This window comes from Dendrobates tinctorius, unplaced genomic scaffold (assembly GCF_039654945.1).
Source record: "Dendrobates tinctorius isolate UK_male_01 unplaced genomic scaffold, ASM3965494v1 ptg000562l, whole genome shotgun sequence".
Taxonomy (NCBI): Eukaryota; Metazoa; Chordata; class Amphibia; order Anura; family Dendrobatidae; genus Dendrobates; species Dendrobates tinctorius.
Window position 1 is genome coordinate 1 of NW_027362220.1, and position 5,349 is coordinate 5,349.

The 5,349-nt window shown below is 53.8% G+C and overlaps 1 pseudogene; it reads right to left on the minus strand.

Moving 5' to 3' along the window:
• Positions 1–3,698: 3,698 nt before the first annotated feature.
• LOC141078433 (uncharacterized) lies at positions 3,699–4,751 on the minus strand (annotated as a pseudogene).
• Between the last annotated feature and the right edge of the window lie 598 nt (positions 4,752–5,349).

Consider the following 5,349-nt stretch of genomic DNA (forward strand, 5'->3'; position numbering starts at 1 on the left):
CTATGGGCGTGTCCGGGAGCTAAGGGGAAACATGTGACCGGAAGTGCCGGCGCCATCTTTGATTCCCCTCCGCTCTGCCCGCACAGGATGGTTCCGGAGGCTACAACCCGCTGAGGGGGTTGCGCGACCGGAAGTATGGGCGCCATATTGGATACGCCCCACGGTGGAACGCACGCTAATGACCCCTTCTTCCGCTTTGAATTTTGAATGCAGCGGCGGGCTCTCAGGTATATGATATTTTTTGCTGCACACCTGGCTCTCAGCTATTTGCATCTTCACACCGATTGGACTGCCGGATAGTGGGTGGTATGCAAAACAATCACACCGGTTATTTAAATCCGGTTTCCTAGACTTCTGGTGCCACTATTATTGAAGGTATCAGGCATGAAGCAACAACAATATTTTTGATTGGACTATTCCTCCTGATGAACCGCTACGGCGGGGAAACGCGTTGAGGGTCCCCCATGAGACATAAGTGACCTTTCATTTATTGCTGATTATATTTGATATTTATCTCTCCAAGTGAGAATAGCTGCTATTTTTGTGGGTCACATGATATCATGATGTGGGTTGTTATTTTTTATTGTTGTATTATCTGTTTGGTCTGCATAAGTCCTAGGGCATTCTGATCTTTTCATTACTGTTCTATCTTGATATTGTTTTCCTCTCTGTGATACTAGGGATCACTAGGGAAGTGAGGGATAGTCCTCGTTGAGTGGGGGCGCCAATATCGTACTATTAGGATGCCAACCTCCACGGATAGGAAGGTATCAGTTAGGCCTTAATGTAGGGCTATGCAGCACCTTATACTAGGTTTATTTTTTTTTGACATTTTTTCCAACGTCACTGGGAAGGTGTGTTTTTATGATCAATAATAAAATTGTGTTTTAAGGGGATTTTCATGTACACTCAGTTTTTCCAATCTCCATTTATTTATTTTTTCCATCTCAGAGATCTGGAAGGTCCCGCACGACTATAAAAGGTCCGCATGGCCGCTCGGCCATGCGCTTGTATAGGCTATACTTTCTAGATGTGTGAATGGTGACGGATGTATGATTCTGGTGACTGACTCATTTGAAACCCCTTCCCTCTGATATTACACATATGGATAGGGAACTAGAGTTATAGTCAGCGCCAGTCAGTGGCAAGCCATACGCCACAGTGCATACCGCACCGCTACACTAGCGTCCGATAGTCGTACAGCGGCAGTAGTTACCGCCGCGCTGCAGTTAGCAGCACTTACCGGCGTCCGCGGTAGCGACGCCGCACGCACGGTAGGTCAGGACGGACACCGACCTCGGCCTTGGTCCGTGTCCTGTGACCGTATACCATGTGGGCACACCAGCTGAGACCTGTGAAGCTAACAGGCTCGGCGTTTATGCTTTATTGGTACTAAAGCGCCTCTGTGAGTTTAACAGAGTCCGCTCTGCGCACCTCGGGTGACGTTTAACCCGAGCGCAGTATACCGCCATATAGCTAGTCTGCCATTACTTAGCAGCGGTTGTTACAAGTATTGCACGGTGGACCCCGGGCGGCGAACGCACTTCCTATTATTTATATTTAGTGCGTTCCGCCGTCCCTAACACGCTGGCCACAAATTGGTGCACTTGTATTTTCTCGCAGAGGCTTTCCATCAGTTCGGACATGAATTGGGCTCCCTGATCGGTTAACATTTCCCTGGGGAAGCCCTCACGAGAGAAAACAGTCAGTAAAGCCTCCGCCACTTTGTCTGCTCGGATGGAGGACAGTGCCACAGCTTCCGGATACCGTGTAGCATAGTCCACCACTGTGAGGATGAACTTTTTGCCAGAGCTGCTAGGTATTGTAAGTGGCCCTATGATATCCACAGCCACTCGCTGGAAAGGCTCATCGATCACTGGCAGTGGTTTCAATGGGGCTTTCTGTGTATCCCCAGACTTTCCAACAATCTGACAAACTACGCAGGATCGACAGTAGTTGGCTATATCTGTCCCCATCTTGGGCCAATGGAAGTGATGTGTCAGGTGAGCTTTACTCTTTTGTATTCCAAGGTGTCCAGCCAGAGGAATTTCATGAGCAATTCTCAATAATTGTTCCATAAATGGATAATGAACGACCAGCCGCTTTTCACAGTCCCAAGGTTGTGTAGTATCTGTGGGGAGAGTCTCTTTATACAGTCTGCCCTGCTCCCAGTATATTCTCTATATCAGAAGCAGTAGGGGTTAATCTGCAAGACACCTGAGCTTCTCCAGACTGACATCTGTCCACAGGGCCTCCTGGAATCTCTGACGGTCAGTCTGCAGCCCCTGGCCTAGTGTGACTGCCAGGCCCTGGTCGTCAGTGTCGGTTATCGGGAACTTGGTGGGTCTGCCATGTGAGGAGGTTCCGGGGCCACAGTATGGCCCTCCTGTTCTGGCAGTTCTATTTGAGACTCATCCTCTAATCTTTGGGGTTTTGTCTGAGCCGCAGCCTGACTCCGGTCACAGCTGCTACATACGTACATTCCTGTACATTTTCCCTCCTGGCACAGGATCTCAGGTGAGTCACTTGCTTCCACCTTCTCTGTAGCATTTACCGTATTTTTCGGACTATAAGACGCACCGGACCATAAGACGCACCCCAATTTTCAGTAGGAAAATAGGGGAAAAAAATAATGTGTCAAATGGGGGTCCAACAGTCCGAATTCAGCTTACCTTGGAAGGGATTCAGCAAAGGTGGAGAAGTAGTCACAGGGGTCATTCAGTGGTCCAGGCTCGTGCGGTGGCGGCTATGTGCTGGGGCAGGTTGGTTGTGCTGGGGCAGCTGCGCTGGGGTAGGGGCAGCTGTGCTGGGGCTGGGGCAGCTGTGCTGGGGCAGCAGTGCTGGAGCAGGTGGGCTTTGCGGTGGTGGCAGCTGTGCTGGGGCAGGGGCAGCAGTGCTGGGGCAGGGGCAGCAGTGCTGTGGCAGGGGCAGCTGTGCTGGGGCAGGTGGGCTCTGCGGTGGTGGCAGCTGTGCTGAGGCAGGGGCAGCTGTGCTGGGGCAGGGTCAGCAGTGCTGGGGCAATGGCAGCTGCACTGGGGTAGGGGCAGCAGTGCTGGGGCTGGGGCAGGTGGGCTCTGCGGTGGTGGCAGCGGGCGGCACTCTGCGGTGCGGTGGTGGCAGCGGGCTGTGCTCCGGTGCAGGGGCGGCGGCTCCGCCGGCATTTCTTCGCAGCCCTGGGGCCACCGCAGTTCCCTTGCTGGCCGCCGCCATGTTGCGGTGGCCTCCGGGAGCATGGACGCCGGGAAGATGGCCGCCGGTCCAGGGACGGCGCATGCGCGGGATCAGATCTCATCCTGAGATCTCGGGGGATGAGATTCAAATCTCGGCAACGAGATCTCGTCCCCCGAGATCTCGGGACGAGATCTGAAGCTGCGCATGCGCCGTCCCCGGACCGGCGGCCATCTTCCCGGCGTCCATGCTCCCGGAGGCCACCGCAACATGGCGGCGGCCAGCAAGGGAACTGCGGTGGCCCCTGGGCTGTGAAGAAATGCCGGCGGAGCCGCCGCCCCTGCACCGGAGCACAGCCCGCTGCCACCACCGCACAGCGCCGCCCGCTGCCACCACCACACCGCAGAGCCCCGCCTGCTGCCACCAGCCACCAGGTTAGACCGTGTATTGTGACCATAAGACGCACCCCCCACTTTCCCCCAAAATTTTGGGGGAAAAAAGTGCGTCTTATGGTTGGAAAAATACGGTACTTGTAAGGGAGGGATACAGTGGGACACCATCCTCCCCAAGTCTGTGCCTAGCAACACATTGGTGGGAATAGCCTCTGATACTCCCACCTCTCTCAGTCCTTTCTCTGCTCCCCAGTCCAGGTACACACGGGCCATGGGCACGGCAGGGCTGACCCCTCCAAGCCCAGTTATAGACATAGTTTTTCCTGGTATGACATCTGCAGGGGTTACCATTGCTGGACACACCAGAGTCACCTGGGCCCCAGTGTCTCTGAGGCGAAAGGTGACTTTATTGCCAACAGTGACAGATTGACAGTCCTCATTGGTCCTCACATCAGAGCTGGTCACAAAGAGGACAGAAGGTGGAAGGTGCAAGCCCAGACGGCTTTGTGGTTGTAGATGGGCGTTTCTCCCTATCAGGGCAGACTGCGCTGACATGTCCCACGTTGTTGCAGGCGAAGCACCGGCGTGTATCGCCTAAAGAATGTCTAGTTCCCGGGACCCCATAGGAGGTGGGTGTGGACGGCACTGGTGATCGTCCGGCAGAGGGAGAAGGGTCCCTCTTTGGCTTACCTCCCTTCCAGCTGAATCCCGATGGCTTCCGCACCTTAGGCATCCTATAACAGTCAGCAATCTTTGCAGCCTGATCCGCAGTTCGTGGCTCCCGATCACACACAAATTGTCGTACATCCGTGGGGCACATATGAAGAAATTGATCCTTGACCATAAGATCTGTCCTCAAAACTGTTAACAGAAAGTCCTCTTATCCATTGGTGGAACGAGGTCCTCAAGCTGCTCACGACATCCGCATAGCTGTCAGTTGATCCTCATTGTAGGTTCCAGAACTTTCTCAGATACACTTCTGGGGTTAGGCTGTACTTCCTGATCAGGGCCATTTTTATTGACTCATAGTTCCCATCTAGTTCTGGCAGGAGGCTAGCAAAAACTTCCAGGGCTTTGCCTCTCAACCCTGGGGCTATATACTGCACCCACTGCTCACTGGCTAGATGGTATTGCCTGCAGTTTATCTCAAACCCCCGAAGGGAAAGTGTCTAAGTCTGTTTCCTTCTCCATCACAGGGAAATTTTCCAGATGTCGTTCCTTGGATTTATGTCCTGGAGGGGTGTCAGCTGTGGACTGTTAGCTCAAATAGAAAGAGGTATCTGAAGCTTGAAAGCTCTCTCCTCCTGGCATTCTGCAGCCTCTCTCTCCTCCCGGCATTCTGCAGCCTCTCTCTCCTCTCTTAGCCTGGCGTTCTGCAGCCTCTCTCTCGGCCTGGTGTTCTGCAGCAGAAGCCTCTCTCTCCTCCCGGTCCTGGCGTTCTGCAGCCTCTCTCTCAGCCTGGTGTTCTGCAGCAGCATCCTCTCTCTCATCCCGGTCCCGGTGTTCTGCAGCCTCTCTCTCGGCCTGGCGTTCTGCAGCGGTGGCCTATCGGTACTGTAGAATAAGCTGAAGGAGCAGACTGGGATCACTTGTTCCCAGCTGTTTTAAGTCCATTAAGTAGAGTCCATAGGCTCCTCAGCACTGGCATTACTGGCACCTCCATCAGGTATCTCCGGTGCAAGAGCTGGCATTGCTGCGTCTCTCTGAGGTGGACTCTCTCCTTGGCCAGATGCTTCAGTATTTTGCTCTATGTCCTGCTCGACCGAGGCGCGTATCAGCAGTTCCTTGG